The following is a 21080-nucleotide window of genomic DNA, read 5'->3' on the forward strand; positions in this document are numbered from 1 at the left end:
TTTCAATAGGAATGCTGAGAGAACTCTGTTAATTGTTGGGTGTGTACATTCAGACACTAAGCAAATAGGGTATGGTGTTGATGGTGCATTCTACCGTATTCATTCAGACCCCAGATGTTCGTTTTTTTTTTTATCTTTATTAACTTGAGTATTTTATTTACATTTCTTTTTTTTTCCTTTTTTTCTTTATTAACTTGAGTATTTCTTATTTACATTTCAATTGTTATTCCCTTTCCTGGTTTCCGGGCCAACATCCCCCTAACTCCTCCCCCTCCTCTTCTATATGGGTGTTCCCCTCCCCATCCTCCCCCCTTACCGCCCTCCCCCCAACAATCACGTTCACTGGGGGGTTCAGTCTTAGCAGAACCAAGGGCTTCCTCTTCCACTAGTAAGAGCACTAGGCTATTCATTGCTACCTATGAGGTTGGAGCCCAGGGTCAGTCCATGTATAGTCTTTGACCCCAGATCTTCTACATCCAGTTTTTCGATGTTGCCCAAGTCACTTAACTTCTTTGAGACTTGGTTCTCACTTCTGTGAAATGTCAATTATCCCAGTACCTACTGCCTCACTGGGGTAAGTATTTTAAAAAAAATGACTTGTGTAATGAGATTAATAAAGTGCTTAGCACAAACTTTCATCAACCACTAAATCTCATTTTCCATTAAATAAGCATCTGGTGGACAAGAGGATACCTGGGCATTTCTACTACTTCCTGTGATCCAAATAGGGTTAACTGTAATTAAGAACACTTTATGCAGAGAAAAAGCCTATTTTGTTTGTTTTTATTTGTTTGTTTGCTCTGATTTTTGTTGTTTTGCAGACTGAATACTCTGCAGTTTTTCTTATGGTATAATGTCAACATCCTGAAGTCCATCCCCACTGAGCCACAGACATTATGTCAGCCAGGAACAATCCCATGAATGACATGCTATGACCATTTTACTGGATTTGTACAGAGAGGGAAACTGAGCCTGGGCAAGGCTGGAGCACTTGTAAGAAGCCACTGAGTAGCAAGTGGTAGACCCTGTATTCTAGCTCATTGGAACTGGTCTCTTCGTAACAAGGCTTGGCTGACCATGGATGGAAACATCTTCTATGACTCTAAGAGGGAGCATGGAAAGCATGGTCCAGAAGGAAAGGGACTGCAGTGTCAGACAAAATCCTGGCCCAGGGGCTCTGCCCAGACACAGCAGCCTGCCATCCTGCCTCACTTTTCCATGCTCAAATGGCCCTGCTTTCAAACAGCATTGCTTCTAGGTGCTTCAGCCAAAATATTTGAATTTTTTCATAAATTTGACTAAGTTCTGGAATACACAGTCATGGTGGATTGCAATTTCATTGTCTTGTGATTATTTTCTGCTTTTTAAGCTCAGGTAATGTCATAGACTTAAACTCACTACCTCTATATGGAGGGGGAGGGTGTTAAGTACATACACTCTCCTCAAGAAAAGAGTTCTTGACAGAATAAAGTGTAAATACATCGAAGGGCACCTTGGTGAACAAATGAGTTTTACTGGGGTTCCATACAGGAATATAGGTGAGGCGTCATTACAGGAGCAAAAATGATTCAAAGACATCAACAAAGCTCACCCCAGCATTGGGTACAGCTCATGAAAGTTGGAAATCTGGAGCGCACAGCAGTCTACAGGCAGCTCAACAGGTTAGAGTGGCCTTTGCATGGTTTCAGCTGGTCTGAACTCTTCCAGCAACTCAGCTGTTCTGTGCTTCTTCTCAGTAGTTCGTCAGGTCGGTGCTTGCTTCTGGTAGACAGGCTTCTTCTTTGCCCAGGTTCTTTACAGTTTGGCTTGTCTGTAAGTGACTCGCAGCAGTCTTTATAGGAGAAAGAAGGGATGCTAACGAACCTGGTCAGTTTTAGAAACTTCCTGAAGGTATTTTGAGTTGATTACTTTCTGTCTTCGCTTCTCTACAGAACTTTCCTTCCTCTTCAAACATGCTGTTCTTGCACTTTCAATAAACATCCTCTCACTGGTTCTTTTTTCTTAAAACAGAAAGTTTTGCTCTTGCAGGAAATTGATACACAACTCTGAGGAAGAGCAACTTGCCTTGTGCTATAACACAGCTTTAAGAAAGTAATGAAATGACCCATGTGGGCAGAATGATAACCAGAACTGTCTTTATTCTTTATAAAAATTCCTGACATGTGAGAACTAAAATGCACAGAACTTTTTAATTGTGCACATTAATATATAATTTAGAAGCCAAATAAAAACTTTTGGAATACAAAGAAGAAGGAAAGGAAGGAGGGAGGGAGGAAGAGAGGGAGGGAGGGAAGGAGAGAGAAAGAGAGGGACAGAGACAGAGAAGGAAGGAGAAAGCAATCATCTGTTGATTATTGTTGTTTACTTTCTGCCTGGGGACAGGGCTCTGCATGGGCTGATCTGGGAGTGTCTTTTGAAACATGTGTCACTGGTTTCAATTCTGAGCTTTTGGACTATACCTTGATTTTTAGGCTGCCCAGAGCAGGGAGTTAATTTTAAGAGATTCAATAAGAATCACTCATGTATCTTTCCATTCAAATCTGGCTTTCCAAATAGACTTCTCTGAAAATGGTAGCCATTCCAAAGCATCTCTCAGTTAAGTGTTGGAAGATACCAGCTTTAAGATCAAGGCTCAACCCAGAGCTTCACATGGACAGTTAAGGGTTTGCTGTCCTTTGATCCTAAAATATGCGTTTACATATATTTTGCTACCAATTAATTAGCGAGTCCACTTCAGAAAGTGGAAAGAAACCTGGTATCTAATGGTTTTCTTTAGTGTTGCTATTTATCAGATGCTTCGAGCATTAACAGAGGATATGAATTGGGTTGATAGCAGGTTTTGAGAATAAAAATAATTAATGAAGCACAAAGTCGGTTAAGTATCTAAAATTTCTGAAGTCGATAATATGTGTCACTTTAATTTTAGAGCACTTTGGTTACTTCCCTGTGTAGGAAAGTGAATGAAGAAGGTTGGTCACGTCAGGCCTGCATCTGAAAGGCAACAAGTCTAACGGCATGTGCAATGTTGCACCTGTAATTATTTTGGGAGTGCAAAATTGGCTACACCCATAATTGCTCCTATAAACAGCTAATTGTAGCTGCTGTTAGCCACTTGTGGGTGTAATTAGCTACTTGCCCTTAATCTTCATGGAATGCCCAATTCTCCCTGTAATTAGTCAATTGTCGATGCTGTTACTTTTGCAAGAGAGAAGAGATTGGATTATTTCCCTTTGAACGTCTAGACTACATCTTTAACTTTGATTCACAATTTGTGAAAGGTATGAAGAGAAATAATTGTACTCACCAAATGAATGGGAGACAGCTTTCTGTTCCTTACCTGTATCTTAGAGAGCACGTGTTCAAAATAAGAAACAGTAGGGACATCTTCCTAGTAAAATCTTATTGTGGGCTGTGTATTTTAACCTGGAATTATTATTTAAATTTAAAAAATTATATTCCTACTGAAGTTTTGTGTAAATAGTCAGGGTCCCTAGGAGTCACTGCATAAGAAAAGCCTGCAAGAAAGAGCCTAATCTTTTGGTGGGGATGGGTTGTCCAAGGAAGTTTTGAAAGTTAAAAAAAAAAAAAAACGAAAAAAGCAGATCTCCTGAGTCTGACTTTAACTTCTCTGACCTCAGTACCCTCTTCTGTGGAGTAGTAACAATGATAGTGTCACCTCTCCAGGTGGCCTTGAGAACTGCACAAACAACACAGGTACGCGGGTGACACTTGATAAATATTTGCTGATCAAAACGTGGCAAGCAAAATTCGGCTCTGTGTGTTGCTTGTGGAGCAGAGCATCGCTCACCGTGGGGCCGAAGTGTAGCTTTGTTATTTGCTCCTCAAACACAAGGACAGCATCCAAAATACATTTTCCTTCTCGCTGTTACCTGCTTTCTCACCTATGAGTTTTGAAAATTGTTTTCTATTTTCTCTTCTTTAAAAAAAAATAAAGAAGCCTACATGGTTCTGAGGCTGGTTTCGAGGCAGCAATTTGCCTGTGATAAATCTATCACATACAATAAATGCTAGAGGGTAACACATTACAAATGTAAATGTAAATTTGGATCCCTTTTGAGCAGTTGTAAAGGCTGCTTATGATTCTAATCCTTGAGACTGGGGAGATGGCTCAGTGGTGAAAGTGGTCCAAGAACCCACATAAGTCAGAAGCTGTAGTCCATTATCTGTATGTCTAGTGCTCCTACCGAGAGTTAGGAGGTTAGAGTCAGGAGGCCCTGGGAAACTCTCGGCCCAGACAGCACGGAATCAAAATACCAAGAGATCCTGACTCAAAGAATGTGAAAGAACCAGCACTTGAGGTTGCATTCCATCACACACACACACATGCATATATATATATATATATATATATATATATATATATATATATATATAGAGAGAGAGAGAGAGAGAGAGAGAGAGAGAGAGAAGAATGAAAGAAAGAACGAAAATTACAGAATCCTAATCATTAAATCATCTTCAAGTGTCAAATCTCCTCCTGGGTAAAAATAAGAAACACACCGAGGGGCACTTAGAGTAACACCCTGTCCGCAGAACATCACTACTGGGACCAACTCCAGTCTGCTGAGGTCCATCTGAATTTTCTCTACAGATACTTTGAAATGTAGCTAAAACAGTAACATTCCAGTTTGGAGGAAAAAGCATTCTCTGGGAGAAAGATGATATACATCCTAGTGTACATTCGAGCATTCACGTGACCATACCATGGCAGGGGAGGGGCCTTGGAAGGTGTGGGGTCTGAAGGAGTGGGAAGTGGGGGTTGTGAGGAGTGCTTGTCTGTATGGAAGTGTGAGTGAGTAATGTTGTCATAAAATAGACTGGACGCATGGGGAGCTTGAAGCAATATCTTTCTCCACTAAACTGCTTTATTACTGCCGTACCCTCCCTCCTGGGTGTGCAGTCAGCTGAGACTAGGCCAAATTGGCAGTCATTTTCCCGGAGCCTGGCAGGTCTGTGATCTCTGGGAGTTCCCAGCCAGCATTTCTGCCTCAACCAGCCCTTCCAAGGGTCAGTGACCACCCTGGCACTCAGGCACCAGTTTGCATGAGCTGGGTCACAAGTCAGAAGCAATATGAGTTCATATCTTAAAGTCACACTGTGAAAGCATTCCCTGCCTCCTGTGGTATTTCACAGTGCCAACTCTCCTCCACATGTTCCTCCTAATCCTCTACTGTCAGAGCACGTCGGGAGAGCATCCTTCAGATTCGGCTAGAAGCAGAAGAGCTCTTTGGTGACCAAGGGGTTAAATTGATAACATATTTTTATTTTGCTTTAAAAAAAAACACTATAATTTGGGGAGATGTGTTGACTGTTGATAAGCAGCCCTGAAATAATAACGGCTGATGGCGCTTATCACAGGCAGGCAATAGTTCTATGAGCATGTTCTGGTGGACGGGAAAAAAATGGGAACAAAAATTAATAGTGACAGAGCTGGTAGAAACAAGCCACAAATCCGATACTGAGTCATAAAATACAGACTAACCCAATAAACACATGCTACTGTTATCATATTAATATTGTTAAAAATATCATAACATTTTAAAAATGGAATGGGGGTGGAGGGACACCATTTTTTTAAACATGATTTTTACTTCGTGTGGCTTAAAGGCATTTTTTTTCCCTACTGAAAATACTAAATCCCTAACTCACCGTGGTAAAGAACCTGGCTTAGAGACAGTGTTTTAAAGGTTGCCCACGCTGGTGTCCTCGAATGAAACAAATCGGAGAGAGAGAGCTGGTGTTTATTGGGGGGGGGGGGTCTCACATGCATGACCTCGGCAAACTGTGCACTTCACATCTCCTGAAGGAGGAATATCTCGCACTCTGAACTGAGCAGGCCTGGAACAATCCAGTCAGTCCTCTGTGAATTGAGCAGCTAGCAAGAGGCAGAGAATTAAAGGCCAAACTCAAGGCCTCATCCTCAACTAGCGCTGATGGATCTGATGCTTCAGGAACTGCTCTCTACGTGTGAAGACAAGGAGGAGCTGGGACCATCTCACCAGAGTGGCTGTAAGTCAAGGTCAGCTGATAGCGCTTCCAGGAGGATGGGTGTTCCTGAGAAAGCCAGACTAGAACATTCTAAAGTAAAAGCTCACCTCCTAAATGATAGAAAAACTGAACCAGGACATAGACCCTGAGTCCCCAAAGAGCTACTTCTCAAGCCTAACACCCAGATGTATTCTTTTTCTCCCAACCATACTTGCCCTGGAAAAGATACTGTCCCCTGCTTGTTTTCTGGGCTGACAGAATTCTGCTTCCTTTGGAGACTATCTTTATTCATCCTTCAATAAATATCATCATTCTAATTGCTCTTGACATAATACCATGCCTTTTGTTTTTCCTCTCTAAAAATCCCAGATGATGAATATTAACTACAGGTCACTTGCGGGTCTGTTTGTCAAGTAGAGAAAAGAGAACAGGGTCTCTGAAATGTTTAAAATCAGATCCTCATCAATGGGGGTCTTCTTTCACATAGAAGCCGTATTTATTGCTTGACTTTTAAAGTTTAGAAGCTCAACAATGAAAAGGTACTCCTCTCCAAGAGAGGAAAACTATTCGTATTTTAAGTTGGTGAAACAAACGCCAAGATATTACTGGAGATGCCACATCTTTCCAGACGCATGCGCAAGGCTAGGCACTTTGTACCAAGCTCTTTGCTGGGTTCTGGGATTAAATCTGCTGGAGGCCATCAAAAGAATGAGCTGACGTGCCTGAATGAAATACCTTGAGTGCTCAGGGGCCCTCCAACCTTGAATATGGTCAACACAGTGTAAACTTGGATGTCTGTATGAGTCTCAGGAAATGACACACGATTTGCCCAAAACCGTTTTCTAGTATTTTTAATCTTCTCATGGCCAGCCATGTAAACAACCTAAATGAGTTCCTCTTGGGCTCTGCATTTTATTTCCACGGCTGCGTTTTCTCTCTGCCCTTTATCCCAGCCCTCTGCGTGTGATGTGGTTTCATTCTCGACAAGACATCAGATCTTGACTTAATAGGCAGCAAGGGTAAAACGCCAGCCCTTCACACACAGGGAACCCAGAGGAACATGCCAGCCTCCTTCCAAGATGTGATAACGTAATCTAAAGCCAGGCCCAGCCTGTCAGTTCAGACCTAAAGGGATTTGATTCAGTGTCAGAACCTTTGGCTCAGGGGGTCACTTTCTGTTCTTGCTTTTCTTATAACAAAAGAGGGGAGGGGGCGTTCCGCGGCAAGTGTGTATGTGTGTGTGAGCGGGGAGTCCATACGCTCACGGTTTTTTTTTTTTCTCAAGCCCCATGAATTCCTCAGCTGCTGTCTGTTGGGCACAGAGCCTTTATTTCAGCTTCCCGCAACATTTTCATTAGACAGAGGCTCTGAAGTATGCTTGAGACGTGGATTGTGCAACTAAAAATCTTAGGCCTCTCCACAAGCAGGCTGATTGAAATCAGCACTGTGTCAGGGCCTGTCATATCTCAGAAAAGACATAAAACACACGGAAACATCAATAAGCAACAAGCCCCTGACAGCTCCGAGACATTCCAGCTGACAAGAAGAGAAAGGGGGTGAGGTTAGGGCTCAGGGGGGATATTTAAAATGCCTAACAGCCAGCAGAAGCGTTGGCAGGCTTCAGGGAGGCCAGGGGAAGACAAGATAAAGTCTCAGGTTATCACCTGGCGCGAGGTAGAACCCTCCCAGCTAGGCCGCCAGGATGAGACAATGGCGCGCGCCTTCGCCCCCTCCCCGCCCCCTCCCTCTTTATTTCTAAATGTTTCTACCAATCAAGCTTCATGGGTGGTGTTGCCCGGACAACGTGTGCGCAAGAAAAGATTTTAAAATGTAAAAAAGAAAAAAAAAAAAGAAGAAAGAGAGAAAAGATGAAGAAATGTACAAGTTAAACAATTCTGCTCCCAGCTACAATGTACAGAAATCAAAAAGGCTTAACAAGGTGGTTTTTTTTTTCTTCATTTAATTTCCTGTATACCAGAAGCTTTTGTTAAGAGATCAGAGATATTGCTATTTATTGAATTTTTAATATGATCTTTATTAAAAGGCAGCACACATGTTTGGTTTTCCTCTCTCTTTCTCTCGCTCTCTTTTTTAACATGCATGGATATAAAAATCAAAGGCCAAGAATGAGCCACAGTTGTTTGATTTGGGTCCGTCTACAATGCAGGTGAGGTTTCAACTATAGGGTGCATTTAAATTTTTAAAAAGAAAACAGATAAATAACCATCCTATTTTTTGTCAGAGCGTTGGTATTTGGTAGGGGCAAAATGGCCATTATTCCTTAACTGTTCGAGCATTTCAGACAGCCGGAAGGATTAAAAAAAGAAAAAAAGATCCTGTCTTCTGGTTGCCTATGATCAATCTCAGGAGGGTGAATGGAAGTGATTTGAGATTGAGTTTGCTCTGTGACAGGGTGTGTAGGACACATGTTGGTCCCAAGAGCAGACTCGAGCTGCTGCTCAAAGGACGTTCTTTTCACTGAAAGGGTTAGAATGCAAGTCTTGGAAGCAAAAGGCTGCTAAATGGGGGTGGGTTCTAGAGTCATAGCTATAGATTCAAAAGGAGGCGCTGTGGTATCTGCTTTAGCTCAAGGCTGAGTCTGCCTGCCTCTCTGGCTCTAGAGATCCATGTATAGACTCTAGACAACGTGTTCCTTCTGCACTCCTTATTCCCCGGAGGAAGTGGGCTCTCCTAATCTTACCCCTCCCTGTGAATCGAGCTGCAGGATCGAGCCCCGATTGTGCTGAGCCCAGGAGCTTAGGCCACATGACTGTGCTTTGCATCATTTGAGAACTTTCTTCACATTAGCACAGCCCTTCCAGCTCGCACCAGGATCTTCATCTCGATTTATGTCACTTTTCGTTCATTCATTCGTTCATTCGTTCGTTCATTTGTTCGTTCATTCATTTTTGAGCTGCCTTTCTGATTAAATACTTCCTTACATTTGAACTTGGTGGCTCCAACAGTTTGGCAGCCAGAGGCTTGGCCGGCAGCACCAAGGTGCATGCCAGGAGGGATAACATGAAGGGACATGTGTTTGGTTAGCACTTGAGTGCTGCAGCTGGTGCTGCAGGGAAAACAGCCAGGGCCTTGCTGTGATGTGAGTGTAGTCTGTGTCCTCTGGGGGGTCGTTAGGATGGGCGGCATGGCCGTGTGCTGATGCTACTGGTGGGTAAGGTCTAGTTAGAGGTTTGAGGGTCACAGGAATATGACCCTGTTACCATGGGACCCTCTGTGACTGCCCACTTGGTGACACAAACACTTTTTATACATATCCCTCTGCCACCATGTGCCATAGCCAAGATCCAGATCAATGTCTGATTGATGTCTGATACCTTGGACCTCCAAACTTGGGGCCAAATAAAGGGTTTATTTTAAAAAATAAAAAAAGAAAGAGAAGCCTTGGAAGAGAAATGCAGATAAAATGAACAGTGAAAGGTAGTGTGGGAGAAACTGCAGGAATTAACACCAAGTGAACCCCAGGAATTAACACTAAGAGAACTTGGAGGTGGTTTCTATATGATCACTCGGAGCCAGGATTTTGGATGTGGCGGGTTGGGAGTTGAGAGTTGGTGTGTGTGTGTGTGTGTGGGGTGTGTGTGTGTGTGTGTGTGTGTGTGTGTGTGTGTGTGTGTGTATGTGCTTCATTGTTTAACCATTCATCTGCTGATGGGGACTTAAGCTGATTTTGTAATTCAACTATCTGGAATATCACGATGAACATGGTTGCACAGGTATCTCAATTGCATACTGACTTTGATTTCTTTGGAATATTTCCCCAGCAGTGGTATTCAGCTATAGTTTTTCGGACCTGGACAAGAATGATGATACCAGGAGCTGTCAGAGGGTGACCTGAGCTGTGGGGTATTAAACCACCACCCAGAGTTTACAGTGTGGTTCATTTTTTTGTCATCATTCTAATAGAACAAAAGGGAGCCCAATGATTCAGGGGAGGAAATTATCAGTGTAATGCTGCACTTAGAGTCAGCAATTGCTGTAAGACAAACTACTGTACTAATTCTACTGCATGAGTTGCTTCTCCAGATGAGAGCTAAGTGACAGTTCAACTGTCCAATTGCAGGAAGCCAGAAATTAGCAGGTTCCCCATTACTATAGAATGACTAATTATAATGATGTGGAGACTGTTAGCTAATTACCAGAACTAATGGCTCCATTTTCTTCTCATATATTTTGATCATATTTACTCCTTCCTCACTCCCTCCAGATCCATACTCTCCTTCCCTACCCACAAAGCTTTAGGTCTTTTTTTTTTCAATCAAGTCCAAATTGTGCTGCCCACATATTCTTGGTTGTGAGCCTTTTTCTGGAGTATGGTCAGCCTACCAGGAGCATAATCCTTAAGGAAAACTGACTCTCCCTATCCCAACAGTAGTCAGTTGTCAATAGCTCCTTGTCTAGTAGTAAAACATTGCATCCACTTCCCCCCTTGATGCTGGTATTTTATCCAACTTGAGCTGACACAGGTCTTATGCATGTTATCACTACTTATGTGAATCCATACCTACAGTCATTCTGCTGGATCCAGAAGACACCGTTTCCATGTAGTCATCTACTACCTGTGTCTCTTATGACTTTTTTCTGCTCCCTCTCTGCAATAATCGCTGAGACTTGGAGGAGAGGTGTATGATGTAGATGTCTCATCTGTGAGTAAGAGTTCCAAACTCCCTTATTTTCTATACCTACACCAACAGGAGTCTCTGTTTACCTCATTTACTGAAAGAAATTTTTCTCTGATAAGGCTTGACAAATGGCCTTGTCTATGAGTAGAGTAATAAGTCATAGAATTAGTTGAATACTATTTCCATTTAACAGAATAATGTTCACAGGTTTCCCTAACGGTCTGTGAATTATCCAATCACAGGGTCCTGGGCACAGCATGTGCCAGATGAGGATCTCAACTTGTGTAGTGGATCTCAAATCTAATCAGAGGAGTTGGTCATTCCCGTGACATTTGTGCCACTATTACCCAGCGAGCAAGCATTGCTAGTTCAATATCATTATCGCCAGCAGTCATGACTCGCAGCTAGAAAAGATGAGTGATCATTTTTCACTCCAGTAGCATAAATCGTACCTTCCAGTGGTATAAAATCTGGTCAGTAGAGATAAAGCTTTAAGGCAGATATCAGCTCAACTTCTCTGAGTTCTATTGTATGAGTATGCTGTGTCTTCAGCTATAAAATCTTATCACCAAATTGTAAAGGGCTCCCAAGAACACTGGAAATATTCTGTAATGATTGAGGGGCTCTGTGGGAGCTTACTAGCCAACAACTCCAAAAAAAGTAACCTATTCTTTGCACTGCAAGTTTTATTTGTTAGCCCATGGTGTCTAGTAGGGACATTGTCCTGTTATAGGGCAGCAGCATTTAAACTGTGTGTGTGTGCATGTTTTAGGATGCTTCTATATTCATCTTTCAAAAGTTCTTTAATGTTAGTTATTCCTCTCCATATTCCTTCTCTGTTTTGCCCTCCCAGTCCCACTTCCTTTTCCATGGTATTCTCTAACCCTCTCTGCATGTGCACTCTCTTTCCCTATCTTGAAATCCCACCCTCATGGCCTGTTAGGAGTTCCCTGGCCTCTGTGGGTATTTCAAATGGAACACTCATATCTGAAGACTCAAAGCTGATGTCTGAAAACTGAGAGAAAATAGACCTTTTTTATTCTGGTTCTGCGTTAACCATTCTCGGCATGATTATTTCTAGCTTCCTCTACTTACTTGCACATTCCATAATTTTGTTTTTCTTTATAGTTGACTAATATTCTACTGTGTACATATACCACATTTTTATTACCAAGTAATAGGCTTGGCAGTTTCCATTTCCTGGATATTATGGACATAGCAGCAATGAAGATGGACGAACAGATATGTCTATTATTGGATATATAGCTATATGCCCAAGAGTAGTATACATCATACTATAGATCTATTTTTACATTTTAAGAACATTCAAACCGATTCTCACAGTGGCTCCCCGAGTCTGTACTCCCATCAGCGGTGGATAAGTATTCCTTTCCCCTTCATCTCTACCAGCATTTGCCAACATTTTTTTTTCTTTATTAACTTGAGTATTTCTTATTTACATTCGATTGTTATTCCCTTTCCCGGTTTCTGGACCAACATCCCCCTAACCTCTCCCCCTCCCCTTCTATATGGGTGTTCCCCTCCCCATCCTCCCCCCATTACCGCACTCCCCCCAACAATCACATTCACTGGGGGTTCAGTCTTAGCAGGACCAAGGGCTTCCCCTGGTGCTCTTACTAGGCTATTCATTGGTACCTATGAGGTTGGAGCCCAGGGTCAGTAAATGTATAGTCTTTGGGTAGTGGCTAGGTCCCTGGAAGCTCTGGTTTTGCCAACACTTCTTTTGTTTTTGTTTTATTCTAGACATTCTGACTGGAGTAAGATGAAACCTTAGCCTAGTTTTGACTTTCATTTCCCTAATATCTAAGAATGTTTTAAATATTTCTTAGCTACTTGCACTTCATGTTATGAGAACTTTTTGTTTGGTTCTGTTTCTAATTTATAACTGAGTTGTAAATTAGAACTTAGTTTAGTTTTTCAGTTCTTTATATACACTACATATTAATCCTTCCATTCTTGAAGCTCCCTCTTCATTCAAGTGATGGTGTTCTTTGATGTATAGAAGCTTTTTAGTTTTATAAGGTCCTATTTTTTCAATCTTAATATCTGTTCAATTATGATCCTTTTCAGAAATTTCCTACCCATATCAATGAACTCAAGTATAACACCTACTTTTTTCTACATCATATTCAAAGAATAGTCCTATGCTGAGGTCCTTGACTTATTGTAATTGAGTTTTATCCAAGGTTAGAGGTAATGACCTAATTCTAGTCTTCATGCCAATTTCTAAGCACCATTTGTTGAAGATACTACACTTTCTTTAATGTGCATTGCTGTCCTCTTTTCAAACAGCAGATGGCTATAGAAGGGTGGGCTTATATATGGGTCCCCTATTTTATAGTATTGACCCATTTTATGCTAGATTTTTACTACTGTAGCTTGGTGGCACATCTTGCAATCTAGGATGGCAATACCAACAGTCATTCTTTAAATGTTCAAGGATGTTTTGACTCTCCTGAGTCTTTAGTGTCTCCATATGAAATTAGAGATTTTTTTTCAGTTTCTTTGAAGAATTGTATTGTCTTTGTGTTCCAGGGAGATGTAATTAAGAAATAAACAAGTGCAGTTTTATAATATCTGACTGAAGAGATAAGGAGACTCATGCTGTATACATTAAAGGAACAGCCCACCAACAGGATGGTACAGTTCTAAACAGAGATATGGCACTTTCAGGAGTACCAAATTTCATAGGAAAAAAAAACCTATTCGGTCAAAAATTACAAATTTAAACCAGAGCAAACATCACCTAAAATACTGACGGGGAAGATTAATTAAAATCGCTGATGTTGTTATTGGTAAGAAAGCTACAATCTTTCTAGCCTCAGAGATTAGATATAGAGTAAAAGACTGGGGATGGGGAGATGGACCTCCATAGAAAGTAGAAACAGAAAAGGTGATTATGGGTAGATATGAGTAGAGGGTTGGAATTGAAGACTCAAACAGTGAGAGGAAGGAAAGATAAGGACACCCAGCTAAAACTAATGACCACAAAACTAATGGCTAACTACCTAAAGACTATACATGGACTGACCCTGGACTCTGACCTCATAGGTAGCAATGAATATCCTAGTAAAAGCACCAGTGGAAGGGGAAGCCCTGGGTCCTGCTAAGACTGAACCCCCAGTGAACTAGATTGTTGGGGGAGGGCAACAAGGGGGGGAGGATGGGGAGGGGAACACCCATAAGGAAGGGGAGGGGGGAGGGGGATGTTTGCCCGGAAACCAGGTAAGGGAATAACACTTGAAATGTATATAAGAAATACTCAAGTTAATAAAAAAAAAAAACAAACAAAAAAAAAACCTAATGGCTAAAACTAGAGCCCCAATTGGACATTTCTCATCACTAAATAAAGTTTCCAGTACCAGGAATGGATCACATCAACTGAGTTATTGCTCAAAAGGGTCACGTGAGAAGCCCCAAACAACTCAGGCTATTGCCAAGGGTGGCTTTCCACAAACTAACAAACAGTAACACTCTATTTGCTGAAGATAATACCTAAAGAACTCAATGAGCATGGAGAAGCCAAGCTGGTGCCTACTTAGGGCCTTCACATCTACACACTAAAGTTCATAGCACTGGAAGGTTCTCTTGCAAGCTCCGAAAGGATGGGACAAATCCATACCAAACACTGTTTGAATGACAAAGATCCTAAGACTATATAGACCCGGGGCAGGGACCTAGGGTAAAATCAAATACTAATGGACTGAAAACAGACAGAAAGAAAAAGAAAAGGTAGCAATAAAATGACTCCTAATGACATTCTGCTATGCTTGTAGGTCATGGCCTTGTTTAGCCATCATCATGGAAACTTCTTCCTGCAACATATGGAAACAACTATAGAGACCCTCACCCACACATTATGAAGAGAATGAAAGACTTTGGAACATTCATCCCAAAACATGATGTCTCCATCAAATCCCTTCCCTGAGGGTTAAGGAAACCCTGTGGAAGAGAAGACATAAAAAGTGTAAGTCAGAGGGATGGAGACACCAAGGAAATGAGGCTTTCTAAACAGCACAGCTGAAGTACATATGAACAAACAGAGACCGTGGCAACATGTACAGGACCTACACAGGTCTGCACCAGATGGGATACTAGGGCTGAGAGAGGAAGTGGACATACACACACTTTCCCTAACCTAGGAGCTTCAGTCACTTGATACCACTTGCAGATAAAAGGCAGTTGTCTTTTTTTTTTCCTGAGAGTCTCACTTAGGAAATGACCCACTTTTAAGGTAGACTTGATGCCCAGTAGTCAATGGCCAACACAACTGATTCAGTGGTATCCATGGAAGTTCTTGCTCTTCTAAAATTATGTCAGGGCATTGTTCTTTTAACCCGACAGGTTATGTGTATATAGGATTTCTGTGTATTCAGAAGTGTCTCTGCATCCATATGTGTTTCTTGTGGTTTGCCTTTGGCTTTTTCTCTTCTTTTTGATTGGTCCTATTCTAACTTGTCTGTTTTTGTATTAATTAATCTTATTTTATCATCATTTCTTAGATGCCTATTTGTTTTCTAAGGAAATATAGGAAGAGTGTTGAACTACACAGAAGGAAGTGTAGAGGAACATGGATGGAGTTGGAGGAGGGAGCCATAATCAGAATATATTGTATGAAAAATCTATTTTCTTTTTTTAAGGGTGGAAGTTAGTGTAAATCTGCATTTTGGGAGAAAGGTAGTAGTCATTGTCATTAACTCCACAGTTCAGCATAGTTTCCATGGAGACTAGAAGAGTGGAGACCCCCTGTCACAAAGAGTTTTGTAGCAGTGGGTATAAACAGCATTGGAGAAGAAATCAACGTCTGAAAAGTATTTCCTCCAGGTTTCATCATGATTCAGCTAGCCCTTGCCAGTAGTTAGTTTGAGATTCTCCTCTGAGAGTCTGGTCTTGGACCATAACAAGCTGAGAGCTTCTCTTCCAAAAATCTCTGAGTTCTGATGTCATAGAGCAACAGGGAGCCCTGCCCTGTGCCCACAGTGAGGATGTGTTCATAGAAGCTCACGGATCAAATCCCAGTGCTTCGCTCCCTGGAGCAGACAGATTTGATGTTGTCCGATGGCTGCCATGGGTCCAAGAAGGAGACATGTGCTTAGAGCCCACCGCATGTACTGACCACTCACTACCATAGGCCAGACACACATTTTCTCTACAATATGGCAATTTGGTGGAAAGGAGTTTAGACAGTGCACTTTCAGTCTTCCAGAGATGGAAGTAACCATCTGGCGATACTGCTCCCAACTCCTTGTTCTTGTTGAAGGCTAAAGCCCGCACCTTGCAGTTGTCTGGGTTTGTATCCTTCTTGGTGATATCCTTTAAGGCCTTGTGAGCGATATGAGCATACACAGGTAATGGTGACACATTATGTCTTGCATCACTTTTGGTCAACCATCATCTGTCACCTCCCAGAGACCCATAGACCCATCCCGTGAACCAGGCACTGCAACAGTATCATTGATCCACACAATAGAAAAGATCTAATCCTTGTGTCCATCCTCACCCACACACATATGATCCAATGTAGGCAGGCAATAGATGGCAAAACTGTTTCAGTTGTCTCTTCCAGTCGCTAGGAGTCTTCTAGGATTCAGTTCAACTGCATGGATATTACAGCCCTGCTGAGTCTCACATCTAGGTTCCTGGACTTTCAGAATGGGAATCTTGGTAATGTGGCCCGTGTGGATATCCACTACAAAGAGCATGTTGCATTTTATGCCACACACCACTTGCCTACGACTCAAGCACTGAGAAGCAAACACTTTATTAAGGGTCCTAAGGTGAAATTCTCTCTCCTTGAGGAGACTGGGAAGTTGTTGTGACCCATAACCATGTAACACCTGAGAGTAGTGGGTTTCATTCTGTAGCCTGACTTCACAAGTCTTCAGGTAGTACACTAGGGATCTCTTCACTGGGGGGGGAGTCTTTTCCTTTTGTGCACCGAGTGATCCCAGCCAAACTGCCGGCACTGAGCATCTCTCCGGCTCCTGGCGAGGCAGGGGTTTTCTGTTTCCTGCTAACTGCTTTCCCGTTTCCTGCTAACTCCTTTCTGGGCTATAGTGGGCAGCATCGCTTGGCCCAGAAAATGGCCGTAGGTCCTTATGGATCCCGGGGAAACAGCCTATAAAAATGAGGCGTGTAAATGGAAGGAGGGAAAATCCAGGTTGGGACAAGGGGAGGAGATGGGAAAGTGAAAAATCTATTTTCAATAAAAGAAAATTTTCTGACACACACACACAAAAAAAATAATGATGGATAGAAGGTGCCAGAAAGGTCAAGGACACCTCCAGAAAATGTACAGAATCAACTAACCTGGGCCCATAGGGGCTCACAGAGATTGAATCACTAACCAGAGAGCATGCATGGTATGAACCTAGGCCCTCTGCACAAATCTACCAGATATGCAACTTGATCTTTATTTGGGACCCCTAATTGCAGGAACGGGGGTGTCTCTGGCTCTGTTGCCTGCCTCTCCTATCTTGGCTGTGTTGTGTAGACTCAAAAGGAGAAGATGCCTCTAGTCTTGGTGCACCTTAATATTCCAAGGTGGGTTGATATTTATGGAAGTCCTCTCTTTTCCAGAAAAGAATGAAGGGAGGTCAGGGGAAGGACAGGAAAAGACTGGAAGGAGAAGACGGGGAAAGCTTCAATCAGGATGTAAAGTAAATAAATTAATTAATTAATGGAAAAAAAGTTTCCTAAGCTAGACTTGTTATTCATCAATGGACTTGCATTCCCTAGAACAAGACCCAGAGCATGAAACCAAGCATTTTCTGTTTCCAAAGCCTGCTTGCCTTTTGAGATATGAACCATCACAAAATAAGCAAATGTCACAGACGTTACATGTGTGTAATGACTAGCTACAACTGTGATGAGCTTCATAATTTTGTCAATGTTTACTAATCATTGCTTGTTTTTGTTTAACATTTGGTGAGCACCTGTGTGTTAGCTGGTTAGATGTTAGAATTTGCAGGCCAACTCTCTTTGGGTCTGTGACATTTATTAACACAGAATTGCAATTAAGGCTAAGTACAGGGAAGCTAAGGAACTGATTTGAGTGGGGTGCTTTTGCCTTAGGCATTCGCCTGTGATTCCCCAGGGCTCGTGTTGTAGACCTATGAGCTAGTATCTTCTTGGATTCCTGAACTCAAGAAATGAAGAATGTCCATAGAAATCAAACGTGTGGTCCTTGATGTTTATCTGTGTAGAATTTGTCATTCTGAGAAAATGTCCCCCTGTCCATTGCTTTCCAGAAGGAAGACAACATGGATACCATCGAAAGAGCTGCATGGCTGAGCTTCCCAAGAGTGAATTCAGCACTCAGCATATGGAGGGAGTGCTCCTCATGATTCTTCACTACACAATAAACTTTAATGACAATGTCGCACATCTTAAATGTAATTACAACACCCAATGCCTTTTCTCTAGGTTTTGATAAATGTTCAATTACATATCATCACGACAGAGGAGTGAATGTGTATTTTAATGTTCAACAAAGCATACTCCATATAATGGATGGCAAAGGACATCAACCTAGGAAACTCATAGGCTCACTGCAGCTACAGATCCAGTAATTCAGTCACATGGGAAACTCAAAAGGGAAAAGAAAACGACGACGAACCAAGCTTCGCCAAGTATTTTCTCTTTGGAAACTTTGATTATTTTTTATTCTTGTGCGCACCTATGTCTTTGGAGATGCTTTTCTCTGCCACAGCTTCAGGGAGTGATCTGAAATGGGTGGCGTTGGATGGGCTCTGCTCAGTCTGATGGAGAGCCTCAATACAGTAGCAACAGCCATCCAGAAACTCTGCATCTGTTTTATACATCAGAAAGGAGGAAATGGGTTTATTAAATGCAGCTGGACAAGGAAGCAGGTTTATCTAGTCCTGGTAAGAAGTCTCTGTAAGAGAATAATCTCAACTGCAGTCATCCCAGAGGAGGTACGTGTGGCTGAGGTAGTTTGGTGTATAATGTCATGGTATATTCTCACTTTAATCAGGGAAGACTTTGTTGTTTACTCCTGAGTCACTCCTGGATAAAACTTTGCTAATGTCATGGATCCGGAGGCACTGGGGTCCTGGGCATGGCTGTGTTCATGTCAATAGCACACTTTCACTCAGATATTAATCTACTCTGAACACATTCACTCAAGACTTTCCCTAGTCCCCGCAAGTGTATGCCACTTGGACCCAACAAGCAGCTGAAAGGGTCACATGCAGATATGTGCACCCAACATATGAACAGAAGCTGCTGACCTCTCTAGTTGAATTAGAGGAAAGCTGGAGGAAGCTAAGGAGGAGGAGGGCAACCCAGTAGGAGGACCAGCAGTCTCAATTAACCTGGACTCCTGAGATCTCTCAGACACTGGATCACCAAGCAGGCAGCATACACTAGCTGAGATGAGACCCCAACACATATACAGCAGAGGACTTTCAGGTCTGGGTTCAATCAGAGAAGATGCACCTAACCCTCAAGAGACTGGAGGCCCCAGGGAGTTTACAGGTCTGGTGGGGTGGATGGGGTGGGGACATCCTTGTGGAGGTGGGGGGCAGGGGTACTGCGGGGGGAGGCTACTGGGGAGAGGCAGGGAGGAGGTATGGGATATGGAACCCTCAGGGGTGGACCAGGAGGGGTATAAAATCTGGAGTGTAAAAATAAAAACAAATAGATAAACAAACAAGCAAACAAACAAATAAAAGCAAGCTCTTTTCAAGGTCTTAGTAATTGTCTTCCCATCTCTCTTGCTGTCTTTGAAAGACATGGAATGGACTATGCCTGTTCTCCATGACCACTTTCTATCCATAATTCTTCCTTTTAACAATTTATATGTTTGTCATTTTTATATTAAATTGAGCCTAATTCTAAAAAGAATTGTGAATACTATAACATGGGGTGGGGTGAGAAGACTAAAATTATAGGCTGGACTTGCCCTGGCATCTAGGAAATAGCATTCCTGGTGGGGACTTGCGGCCAGGGATCATGACTTTAAAGCATCAGTTTCCTCAACCACAAATATGGCAAATATATAGGCAAATGCCAATAGTAAACCACTGAACTGAGTATGGGACCCCCGTTGAAGGAATCAGAGAAAGGACTGAAAAAGCTGAAGGGGCTTGAGACCCCATATGAACAGCAATGCCAACCAACCAGACCTTCCAGGGACTAAGCCACTACCCAAAGACCAACTGGACCGACCCTGGGCTCCAACTGCATAGGTAGCAGTGAATAGCCTAGTAAGAGCACCAGTGGAAGGGGAAGCCCTTGGTTCTTCCAAGGTTGGACCCTCAGTGAACGGGATTCTTTCTTTCGGGGAGGGCGGTAATGGGGGGAGGATGGGAAGGGGAACAACCATATAGAAGGGGAGGGGGGGTTAGGGGGATGTTGACCTGGAAACCGGGAAAGGGAATAACATTTGAAATGTATATAAGAAACACCCAACTTAATAAAGATGGGGAAAAAAAGGAAAAAGAGAAAAAAGAAATAATATTGGTTATTTTAGGTACCAAATAATTTAGGTAAAACCTTTAGCACACAATGAGTATCCAGTTCCTGATAACTACTTTTGTGGGGATTATTAAATAGTATTTCCAACATTATTTTAGAGTACTGATTTTTATATGTTTTATGGGTGCTCTTAGTTTTGAATATTTTAAATTTTCTTTTGACACATTATCTGTATTTATTTAGATCATTATTTACTGATTTGATCCTTTATCTAATTAGTTTAGTTAGCCTTAGTATCTCTTCAAACTCATTTTTTCTGTGTTAGGAAATTATGACCTCTTCGAGTCATTTTGAGGCATGTAAGTTGTTGGAGAATGTAGTTAATTTATTGTGCTATTGGATGCTAAAAAGTCAATTCTCAAATCCCGTCTCCGGAAGACTGTGAATCTTGTCTTCGCAGTTATGTTTAGCATGCATTCAGGGATATTAGTTGTCTAGGTAATGATGCAGAATGACTTTTAATATATACCCAGGATCTTTCCTTTTAAAGGATAGATATGTTGCAGGCTGGAGAGTTGGTTCAGTGGTTAAAATCACTCACTGCTTGAGGAGAACCTAGGCTTGTTTGCAAGTACCCATATGGAGGTTTGAAAGCACATCTAACTCCAGTTTCAGAGGATCCTATGCCTTCCTCAGTTACCACAGACACCAGCACACATATACATGCATGCAGGAAAGCACTCATACATGTAAAGTAAAATAAATCTTTAAAGGAAAAACAACAAAGTGGAGAGTTTGGTTAATGGTTAAGGAGTACTTGCCGCTCTTACAGAGGACCCGAGCTCTCTTTCCAGCACCCATAAAGCAGTTCACGACCATCTATAACTGCAACTTTGCAGACTCTGATGCACTCTCCTGGCCTCTGTGAGTATGTGTGTTGCACAGACATATATGCAGGAAGAACATTCA

General features: G+C 42.1%; 1 long non-coding RNA gene and 1 pseudogene across 1 annotated transcript; one reads left to right on the forward strand and one right to left on the reverse strand.

The window, feature by feature from the left end:
* Positions 1 to 1459: 1459 nt before the first annotated feature.
* On the forward strand, positions 1460 to 19386 carry LOC134484900 (uncharacterized). The gene is made up of 4 exons (XR_015655227.1): positions 1460 to 1661; positions 14447 to 14637; positions 17106 to 17213; positions 17921 to 19386. It is a non-coding gene; the product is annotated as an uncharacterized LOC134484900 (long non-coding RNA).
* Positions 15364 to 16718, reverse strand: Dcaf12-ps1 (DDB1 and CUL4 associated factor 12, pseudogene 1; annotated as a pseudogene).
* Positions 19387 to 21080: the final 1694 nt, after the last annotated feature.

Source organism: Rattus norvegicus, chromosome 1, assembly GCF_021556685.1.
Source record: "Rattus norvegicus strain SHRSP/BbbUtx chromosome 1, alternate assembly SHRSP_T2T, whole genome shotgun sequence".
NCBI classification, from domain to species: domain Eukaryota; kingdom Metazoa; phylum Chordata; class Mammalia; order Rodentia; family Muridae; genus Rattus; species Rattus norvegicus.